This window comes from Polyodon spathula, chromosome 43 (genome assembly GCF_017654505.1).
Source record: "Polyodon spathula isolate WHYD16114869_AA chromosome 43, ASM1765450v1, whole genome shotgun sequence".
NCBI classification, from domain to species: domain Eukaryota; kingdom Metazoa; phylum Chordata; class Actinopteri; order Acipenseriformes; family Polyodontidae; genus Polyodon; species Polyodon spathula.
This window is the reverse complement of record NC_054576.1, coordinates 696,848-708,393: the sequence shown is the minus strand read 5'-3', so window position 1 is coordinate 708,393 and position 11,546 is coordinate 696,848. Positions and strand designations below refer to the sequence as shown.

The 11,546-nt window shown below is 40.3% G+C and overlaps 1 long non-coding RNA gene across 2 annotated transcripts in view; it reads left to right on the top strand.

Moving 5' to 3' along the window:
* Nucleotides 1-1,964, top strand: part of LOC121305453 — an 8,893-nt gene extending 6,929 nt beyond the window's left edge. Inside the window, exons 3-4 of one of the 2 annotated variants that reach the window (XR_005948082.1) lie at nt 1,381-1,481; nt 1,625-1,964. This is a non-coding gene — a long non-coding RNA (uncharacterized LOC121305453). The remainder of the gene's footprint in view (nt 1-1,380; nt 1,482-1,624) is intronic. The other variant, XR_005948084.1, reaches the window with a different exon arrangement.
* Nucleotides 1,965-11,546: the final 9,582 nt, after the last annotated feature.

The following is an 11,546-nucleotide window of genomic DNA, read 5'->3' as shown; positions in this document are numbered from 1 at the left end:
CACACTGCATGTGTGCCGTCATTTCTAAGAGAAATGAAAACTGTTTCCAAACGTTATCCTTTTTATATAAATCTAAAATTAGATCTGACTGATCTGCTTATCAAATTCACGTGTAACTTTTCACATTTGGATGCATTCAGCTGCAGATTTGAGTGCTCTTTCATTTTTGCTGGGTAAATTACTGTACATGAAAACAATATGCCAAGCAAAACACAATCATGTATTTTTTTTCTGAATATTTTAGGCAAGGGGCTTTATTTTATATTTGATAGCACGCAGTATTTACGAGTGTAGCCGACTTCCACACATTTCATTTGTTACAGATACCTATTCAGAGCGTTGGTGTGGTGGTCCTTCTTTATACACACAGTCTCTATTTCATTATCTATCAGTAGTACTCACTTTATGAACAGACTCCAAAAAAACTAAAATATGAGGCTGCCCAGCCCTGCCCTGCCCTGCCCTGCCCTGCCCTGCCCTGCCCTGCCCCCTGTCCTGCCCTGTCCTGCACTGTCTTGGTTTTCTTCAGTAGAATTTAGAGGGACAGGCTATTGATTATCACACAGCTAACACTTTGATGTTGCATTTTTTAATTCTTATGTCCATTGTTGCGATGCTGTGCTGCTAGTTTAAGTGCTTTTTGTCCTCTGATTGTAGGCTACTTTACTTTGTTAAATGTTAAGTGAAAATAAACCCGCGCCCTTATTAATGCACGTTATGGCAGCACACAGACCCAGTACACGCACATAAGGAAACACGTCCGCTTTCTCAATCAGTGCAAACAGCACATTGGGAAGCAGAAATCAAGAGATGATTATTGTGAAGAGTCTGAATCGGATTCATTTCAAGATGTCATATACACAGTTTATGACGCACGCAGGGGCCCTTGGGGGTGGGGCCCTAGGCTGCCGCCTTGCATGCCTTGCCCTAAGGCCGGCCCTGGTGATTGCAGTGACGGCGGTTTCTTACAGATGGACTGACCCAAGTTTCTGTAGTGTCATTGAACCCATAAAGACAAAATATATACAACTGGAAGTTTATAAACATTCATTCAGATGATGTTGATGTTCTGGAAACACAGGGTTTTTGGTGTTTTTCACATTTGAATATTACATTCCCCCCATGACTTCTTTTGGATCAGTCCATCTGCATTCCTATTAGCGCTTGCCATTCCACTCGCTGACCACAAGAGGTCGCTCTAATATATACAGATTATGCATCATTACAATGGATATGCTGGTGAAACTGCAACCCTGCCACACTTACAGTTATTGAAGATAAAATAAAAACACAAGCGACCTGTAAAGAGAACTGAGAAAAGCCCTTGTAAGAGTGTCCATTGCTTCACATGTTTCAATAGATTCTTGTCTATCTCTACAGGACACCATACACAGAGCTATAACTGGATACAGTTACTGGATTGGACTGCGTAGAAAAGATCCTCACTGGCTTTGGGTTGATGGCACTCAGCTTGATGTGAAGTGAGTCTCCTCTTTGTGTTTTTATTACTTCACAGGATACTGAATGAACTACATGACTGGAATTTCTCAGATGAAAAACATCACCTGCTTATTGTATTGCAACAAACCGCTGGTGCTGATGCTGCTTTCATTGTTTCTGGCAGGATTTCAGTTTTCAGACAACACCAACAGGATCATTGTGCCTCTGTGTATGGAAGTCATGTATACGCACAGTCGTGTAACAGAGATTATCGCTGGATCTGTGAGCAGGATGCTGTGCGCTTCTGAGTGAATCCACAGACTCTTCACTTGAGGAACAGAGAAGATCTCATTGCAGAGCCTGAGTGTGAATGTTATGAATCCGCTGAGCAACTCGCTGCACTTCTACAGCTCCATTGAAGAGGAAACACAGAAAATTAGCAGCAGGGTTTAGAACAGGGTTTCCTTTTTAAAGAGCAAATCAAGACCTAACCGCTGTGTAAATGGTGCTAGTTTTTTTAGATTTCAGAATATGTACATTTCTTCCAGTGTGGAAGCAATTAAAAAGCTGTGTTCCACACCACTGGCCTCCTCCGCTGTCTCTCCCCTCTAAAAAGCTGTGTGGAAATTTCAAATATATGAACTATATAAAACCATCTACAGTAAGACAAACTGTAATAGAAATACATTTTTTTTGCGTGTGTGCTGGGCTTGTTTCCTGGTCACTAGTGCTGCTCTGTAGCCTGTTTGGAGAATGCGATTGGTACTGGATAGTACTATAGTGAGTCTGAACCTGGAATCAAGATACAAACTACAGGACTGTCCGCACAATGAAGCAGACTGCTGGGAATACAGCTGTGGCTGCAGGTTTAATGACAGCATGTCAAGCAGTCTGTTACCAGCCTTCCAAATCCTGGAAAACAAGAGCATTGAATGAATAAGGAATGGCATCTTGAAGCGTTCCACAAACACCCTGTTGTGTTTCGAGCCAAGCTGGTTACTTACTGTTACTGTCTCTGGTGCTGGACTTCTCCTCACAATGTCTTTATCAATAGAATCCCCAGTGCTTTGAGATCTTCTTCTTCTTCTTCTTCTTTCTTCTTCTTCTTCTTCTTCTTGCACTTTACCCTGGGTCATTCATCAAGTACTGTAGGGTGTGAAGCCCAGCCGATTGCCCTGGATTTACTGGTAGAAATGATCAGCCACTGAAGTCCTGGGAAACAAGTCCAGTGAATGAGTGGAGCTCTGGAGGAGAGCATGTTCCCATTAGCAATGCCCTGTACAGTCTGCACCATTATTATAACACTCACAACCTCCTCTTTATCTCACTGATCTACAGAACTATTTATAGAGAGGGACAGCAGTAGTTCTGAGCCACACAGAGTTAAGTGTGAAAAGACATTTCCTGTAGCCTCTGTCCAGTCCTGTAGAGTCCTCACTATAGTAGTCAGGACTTCCTGTCTAGCTTACTGCTCTACTGCACAAGCTATGGAGACAGACAGTATTTACACTGGGCTGCAGAAACCTTCTGAGGATGTCTACTCAACAGTAAACCAGCCCCAGGGCAGGAGAGCAGGAGAACAACATGGGGGTGAGTAGTTCAGGTGACAGCTGACAAGACTGGACTGAAAACCACAGGGTTATTGTTGTACCCCATATCCATTATATTGGCTAGCATGAAAAGTAAATTGTGTATGTAAAGTTTCTCTAAAACTGAGTTATTGTAGCGTGCAGAAGCTGTGCATTCTTCTGGCACACAGCAGTAATTTCTTGTATTACAATACAGGGGGTGAGATTCGGCTCGGGTTGGACCCGATCGTTTCACACTAGATATTTCTATCCCAGGGTAAACACAGTAGTGGAAGTAACAGTTATTGAGCTGTATGTCATTTCAATATTGGGAAAATATTTCACTAAAATGCACACGGTTCTGTCTTTCTGTTTCGGTTATATTCTTTCTGTTTATCTGTATATATATATATATATATATATATATATATATATATATATATAGTGCCCTGAAAAAGTATTTGCCCCCTGGCTGATATTCTACATTTTTGCATATTTTTGACATTGAATGTTATCAGATCTTCAACCACAATCTCATATTACATAAAAGGGACCCAGAGTGAACAATTAACACAACATTTTGATACTTATTTCATTTATTTATTAAAGAAAGTTATGCAACACCCAATGCCCCCTTAGACTCAATAACTGGTTACGCCACCTTTAGCAGCAATAACTGCAACCAAACGCTTCCTGTAGTTATTGATCAGTCTCTCACAGCGCCGTGGAGGAATTTTGGCACCATCTGTCATGCAGAACTGCTTCATCTCAGTGACATTGTGGATTTTCCAGCATAAACTGCTCGTTTCAGGTCCTGCCACAACATCTCAATGGGGTTTAGGTCTGGACTTTGACTAGGCCATTCCAAAACCTTAAATTTCTTGTTCTTCAGCCATTCTGATGTAGACTTGCTTGTGTGTTTCGGATCATTGTCTTGCTTCATGACCCAGCTGCGCTTCAGCTTCAGCTCACGGACGGATGGCCTGACATTCTCCTGTAGAATTCTCTGATACAGAGCAGAATTCATGGTTCCTTCAATGATGGCAAGTCATCCAGGTCCTGATGCAGCAAAGCATCCCCAAATCATGACACTAGCACCCCCATGCTTGACCGTTGGTATGAGGTTCTTACTGTGGAATGCAGTGTTTGGTTTTCGCCAGTCATAACGGGGCCCATGTTGGCCAAAAAGTTCCACTTTTGTTTCATCTGTCCATAGAACATTGTTCCAGAACTCTTGAGGATCATCCAGGTGCTTTTTGGCAAATTTGAGACGAGCATTCATGTTCTTCTTAGTGAGCAGTGGTTTCCGCCTTGCTACTCTGCCATGAATCCCATTTTTGCCCAGTGTCTTTCTGATGGTGGAGTCATGAACACTGACCTTAGCCAAGGCAAGCACCCTAGTTGTTCTAGGGTTCTTTGTGACTTCCTGGACGATTTTACGCTTTGCTCTTGTTCAGATTTTGGCAGGACGGCCACTCCTGGGAAGATTCACTACTGTCCCAAACTTTCTCCATTTGGACAATATGGCTCTGACTGTGGTTTGGTGGAGCCCCAGAGCCTTAGAAATGGCTTTGTAACCCTTTCTAGACTGATAGGGATCAACAACTTTTTTCTTCAGGGATTTCTTTTGATCGTGGCAGGATGTGCCTCTAGAACCTGTGTGCTCACAACTTCACTCTGATGGTGAGGGCCAAAGTTAGTCAGATTTATATTGGGCAGGGCTGGCCCAAATCAGGCCTGATTATTAACCAAAGTATTCAAACAGCTGACCCTATTATCTCTTTAATTGGGTTGAGTTAACTAGGGGGGGCAATAACTGTTTGACACCTGAAGATTGCATGTTTGATTACCTTGCACAAACAAATGAAAGAAGCACCAAACTTTGGTGTCATTTTTTCTCTCAGACTCCCTCTGTATACTACTACAACCCACAACAAGATCTGACCAAATTCAATGTGAAAAATGTGCAAAAATGCAGAAAATCAGACAGGGGGCAAATACTTTTTCCAAGGCACTATATATTAGAATGAATGATAGATGCAATTCTGGAAACCGCCACAAGATGGCTACCACCTGAATGTTAAAGGTTCTACTAATATGATAGATGATAATTATAATACTAACAAACTATACTAAGTACAAACTATCCCTGGAAAGTCTAGACGGCAGCAGGAGATTGAACGCGTAGATAGAGAAAGGAGGGAGTTGAGGAAGCAATGGAGAAAAGCAGAACAAAGTCAGAAGGAGGGACTCCATCTGTTGCAAAGGGTCATAAAAGATAAGCTTGCAACATTGTGCAGAGCTGAGCGCCTATGGAAATGCTACAAAAAGAAAGAGCATGCGAGAACTAACTTTTATAAAGATCCATTCAAATTTGTAAAGAAGATATTCACCAGTGAGAAAAATGGCACACTAAAATCATCTAAGTTTGTTTGAGCTGGAGAAATATTTGGAGGAAACACATACAGATTCAAAAAGACAGGAGCCTATATCAATTCCTAAAGATATCCCACCTATCAATCCACCCCAATACCCAATGGAGGACAGTCCACCTAAGTGGACCCTGTTACTGAGAAACATAATACATTTCAGTGTTTAGAATTTCATTTCCTATCTCTATTTTAATACATTTCAGTGTTTAGAATTTCATTTTCTGTCTCTATTTTAATACATTTCAGTGTTTAGAATTTCATTTTCTTCTCTATTTTAATACATTTGTTTAGAATTTCATTTTCTGTCTCTATTTTAATACATTTCAGTGTTTAGAATTTCATTTTCTGTCTCTATTTTAATACATTTCAGTGTTTAGAATTTCATTTTCTGTCTCTATTTTAATACATTTCAGTGTTTAGAATTTCATTTTCTGTCTCTATTTTAATACATTTCAGTGTTTAGAATTTCATTTTCTGTCTCTATTAATACATTTCAAGACATTTTCAGTCTCTATTTTAATACATTTCATTTCATTTTCTGTCTCTATTTTAATACATTTCAGTGTTTAGAATTTCATTTTCTGATACATTTCAGTGTTTAGAATTTCATTTCCTGTCTCTATTTTAATACATTTCAGTGTTTAGAATTTCATTTCCTATCTCTATTTTAATACATTTCAGTGTTTAGAATTTCATTTTCTGTCTCTATTTTAGTAGATTTAGTTAGAATTCACTTTCTTTGAATAATTGTACTGGAGAATCAGCGATCTTTAAAACAGAGTAGTGTTGACAAATGTGTCAAATTGAAACAAAGCGAGACGCTATCTATCCTAATACATTTATTTTAGTTTATTCATGGTTATCTGTGTAAACATGCCATTTAAAAATCATTTTGCATTTTATATTTTATATAAATTATTTAAAGAATAAGCGCAGCACGCACAATTACTGCCTGAGACTTGACTTTATTAGATTTCATTTCGTGATTATATTGACAGTGTTTATATATCATTTTTATATATATATTTTATATATATATATATATATATATAATATATATATATATATATATATATATTAATGTATATAGATAGCAGAGATAGCAGGGGGTTAAAAAATCCTTCCCTGCTAAAAACCTTGTGAGAATGCACATTTGGGTGTTATGGGGTTTAATTGTGTAATTGTTTTATTGTTTAGTTATCCCCTGCACCTGGTGGTAATTGTAAATTAGAGCCAGGTGCAGGGTATTTGAGAGGCAGCCAGTCTGTTCCAGGCTGCTGCTGAGAGAAGAGCCCGACTGTGTGAGTGAGCAGTCGTATCGAGGTATTGTGTGAGGGTGTGTTTTTGAATGTTTGTGGCAGGTAAATGGTTTAGCCGTCCTGCGTGATAGTTAGGTTCCTGTTTATGTTTAGTGAGTGCTCCAAATAGGAGCTAGGTGTTTGTTTTGTGTTTATTTCATTTTGTGTTTATTAAAAGTGAGCGCTGTTTCAGTACAATCCTGTGTGTTGGGTTGTGATTCAGAAGGGAGAAGAACCCGTGAGAGCCTCTGTGGCGAGAACATGTATATACCTCTATGTATATATATATATATATATATATATATATATATAATATATCTCAGCCCTGCAGAAGGCAGTACTTGTTTAATATTAGATCCTACTGCAATAGCCCTGCAGTGTGCCTGCAAACAGACAAGTAAGATTAACGTGTGTGTGTGTGTCACCCCCCCTCCTAGTGCTCAGATGTAACCCCTTTTTGTTTTGTTTAAAATATATTCCGATGCTGCATGTAATTTTAATTTGCTCGTTTTGTCAATGTAAAGAGTGTGTAAACAGAACACACTTCTCCTTTTCTGCAGTCAAGCTCTGAATTTGGAATAAGTGTGTGTGGTTAGTCAGAAGTCAACGTTTAAAGTACTGGAAGTGTGCAGCACCTGCTCCTTTTCCGGTCAGTCAGCTCTGAGTTCACTGGAATGCAGAAGTGCACCCCCTGTTAAACTGAGTACTTAAACTGAGTAGGAATGCAGCCCTGCACCCCCTGTTAAACTGAGTACTGGAATGCAGCCCTGCACCCCCTGTTAAACTGAGTACTGGAATGCAGCCCTGCACCCCCTGTTAAACTGAGTACTGGAATGCAGCCCTGCACCCCCTGTTAAACTGCCAAGAGGAGATTCTGAAAAGTGAAAGGTAAAAAGTGAAAGCAGTGTGTCAGTGGGTTTTTTTTATTTTATCAGATGTTCTTGATGATAATGCTGTTTTCTGTGAATGCGGAATGCAATTCGCTGATGTGTAAAAAGCATGAATAAATGAATGATGGCTATTCCTAACGCATTAGTACAGTGTGTGTGTGTGTGTGTGAGAGAGAGCGTGTGAGTGTGTGTGTCGTCTTCTTAAATTCAATCAGGGTGGCTAATACCAGACTTGACACTTGACCGTTGTGACTTGAGACTTGACAAAAATGACTTGATTACAGCTCTGTTATTACTAGCAGTAGCGGTAATATTTATTTCTTAGCAGACGCCCTTATCCAGGGTGACTTACAATTGTTACAAGTTATCACAGTAGAAAGCATCACATTAAAAAAATATAATACAGATAAGATCAGATATGAAAGTACCATAAAATCAATTCAAGAAAGAGCAAAATAATAAAGCACACAGTAAATTATAAGAGCGAATTCGACTAAAAGCAGAACATGGCTCTCGCGATTCCTTATCCAATGCTGCCACCGTGTGGCCATTTAGTAGAACTGTTGGTTCAAATAAAAATATAAAAATGTTTTATCTGAGCACAGTTCAGTGACAAGTGGTTGCTGGTGCCCTCTGCTGTTTACAATGGGTAGTACATGCAGTGATATAGCATTATTATTATTATTTTGTTTATTTCATAGCAGACTTACACTTGTTAGACCTTATCACAGTACAAAGTATCACGTTATAAACATTACACAATATCATAATACAAGAGCAGTTATGAAGTACCATAAAATCAATTCAAGAAAGAGCAAAACAAAGCACACAGTAAATTATAAGAGCGAATTCGACTAAGAGCAGCTAAACCTGATAGTAACTATAAGAACACGTAGTAAGCATGATAAATGCATGAGAATGATTTCAAATAAGAGCAATTACACAAAACGTTATTATTTATACACAGCACTCTCCTGCTTATCCTGTAAATATTCATTTTGCTGTATTTTAAGAATGTATCTGAAATGTCTATTTTTGCACAGAGGTTACGGTTAATCTGAATCATTTCAAAGGGCAATTGAGCTGTGTTAAGATTTTTTGTTTAAATGTTATTTTTATTAGAACCAACCGGTCTAATAAATAGCCACACGATGGCAGCATTGGATAAGGAATAGCGAGCGATAGGTTCTGCCTTCTTCATCAGCTGACTCTTTGAGCTAATATATATACTGAGTGTACAAAACATTAGGAACACCTTCTAAATATTTAGTTGCACCCCCTTTTGCCCTCAGAACAGCCTCAATTCTTCAGGGCATGGACTCTACAAGGTGTCGAAAGCGTTCCACAGGGATGCTGGCCCATGTTGACTCTAATGCTTCCCACAGTTGTGTCAAGTTGGCTGGTAGTGGATCTCTACTCTGAATAGCTCATTCCATCTCATCCCACAGATACTCAATTGGATTGAGATCTGGTGACTGGGCAGGCCACTGCAGTAAGCTGAATTCACTGTCAACATGAACCATTCCTGGACAATCCTAGCCTTGCGGCATGGGGCATTATCCTGCTGAAAAAATCCATTAGCAGATGGATACACTGCTGCCATGAAGGGATACACCTGATTGGCAATGATGTTCAGATATCCTGTGGCATTCAAACGTTGCTCCACTTTTATCAAGGGGCCCAATGTGTGCCATGAAAACACACCCCACACCATCACACCACCACCACCAGCCTGCAATGTTGACACGTGGCATGATGGATGCATGTACTCATGTGGTTTTCTCCATACCCGAGTCCTCCCATCAGTGTGAAACAGCAGGAACTTGGATTCATCAGACCAGGCAATGTTTTTCCAATCCTCCAGTGTCCAGTGTTTTCGTTCCTTAGCCCACTGCAACCGCAGTTTCTTGTGTTTTGCTGAAAGAAGTGGAACTCTGTTAGGTCGTCGGCTGCCATACCCCATTCGTGTCAAATTACGACGAGTTGTGCATTCTTTTATGGGTCTTTCGGCACCAATGTTGTACTGGACTGTCAGTTGACTAACTGTAGCCCGTCTGTTGCTCTGCACAATTCGTGTCAGCCTCCTTTGGCCTCTTTCATCAATGAGCCGTTTTCGACCACTGGCCTGCCGTTGGCTGGATGTCCTTTGGGTGGTGGACCATCCTTGATACACACGGGAAACTGTTGAGCGTGAAAAACCCAGCAGCGTTGCAGTTCTTGACACACTCAAACCGGCGCGCCTGGCACCTACTACCATACCCCGTTCAAAGGCACTTAAATCTTTTGTCTTGCCCATTTACCCTCTGAATGGCACACATACACACTCCATGTCTCAATTGTGTCAAGGCTTAAAAATCCTTCTTTAACCTGTCTCCCCTTCATCTACACTGATTGAAGTGGATTTAACAGGTTACATCAATAAGGGATCATAGCTTTCACCTGGATTCACCTCGTCAGTCTATTTCATGGAAAGAGCAGGTGTTCCTAATGTTTTGTACACTCAGTGTATATGATTACAGTGCAGTCCGTTTATAAGAATCACACCCGTCCCGGGTGATTTGATTCTTATAAGCGGTTGATTGTTAAAAGCGGATGCTGTTGCAAATCTCACAGTTTTTCATTAAGCCGAGATGCCCCCCCCCCCCCCCCTACATGCATATCACACAGTAACACTGCTGTATTCAGTATGGATTCAGTGACTGTGTATTCACTTTATTGAAACACATTCTCACAAACACAAAACAAAACCCCCATACTGCACAATGCAGTGGCGCAGTCACGTCTGATTACAAACAATGCAGTGTTTCCTGCATCACTGCACTATCCACGCTGTGTACGCGCCTCATCACGAGAGATGTGATCAAACTCAAAAACAGGCTGCACACGTCATTGCACTTGATCAAGTACCGTATTACATGCAGTCAGTTTGCCCTGGAATGATTCGGATTGCTTGATTCTTACAAGCAGATTATTTTACATTGGTTGGTATAGGAAGGATTTGGTCCCAGTGGTTTTCATCGCTGTATGTGGTTCTTATAAATGAAGTGCACTGTGTGTGTGTGTGTGTGTGTGTGTGTGTGTGTGTGTGTGTGCGTGTGTGGGGTGTGTGGGATTGTGTGTGTGTGTGTGTATTTGCATATTTGGACACAATGTACTTGTATAATTCAGTTTGTAGAATTGCGAAGTTTGTGTATGGGTGTCTTTTATAATACTGCTCTCACATTAAATGACCTTTAATGGTGCAGGATACACTAAACACGTACTACACAGAGTGCTTTAGTTTGGCATTTTATGTCCTGTGCATCTCATATTGAATATGTGATAGTCGTTGTGTCCTGTGCATCTCATATTGAATATGTGATAGTCCTGTGTCCTGTGCATCTCATATTGAATATGTGATATTGTGTCCTGTGCATCTCATATTGAATATGTGATAGTCACTGTGTCCTGTGCATCTCATATTGAATATGTGATAATGTGTGATAGTCTCATATTGTGTCCTGTGCATCTCATATTGAATATGTGATAGTCATTGTGTCCTGTGCATCTCATATTGAATATGTGATAGTCATTGTGTCCTGTGCATCTCATATTGAATGTGTGATAGTCATTGTGTCCTGTGCATCTCATATTGAATATGTGATAGTCACTGTGTCCTGTGTCTCTATTGAATCTGATAGTCACTGTGTCCTGTGCATCTCATATTGAATGTGTGATAGTCATTGTGTCCTGTGCATCTCATATTGAATGTGTGATAGTCATTGTGTCCTGTGCAGTCTCATATTGAATATGTGATAGTCATTGTGTCCTGTGCGTCTCATATTGAATGTGTGATAGTCACTGTGTCCTGTGCATCTCATAACGTGGAGGGCAGACACGTGTTGACTTTGGACATAGCTGGGAACAAAAAAGGACGGG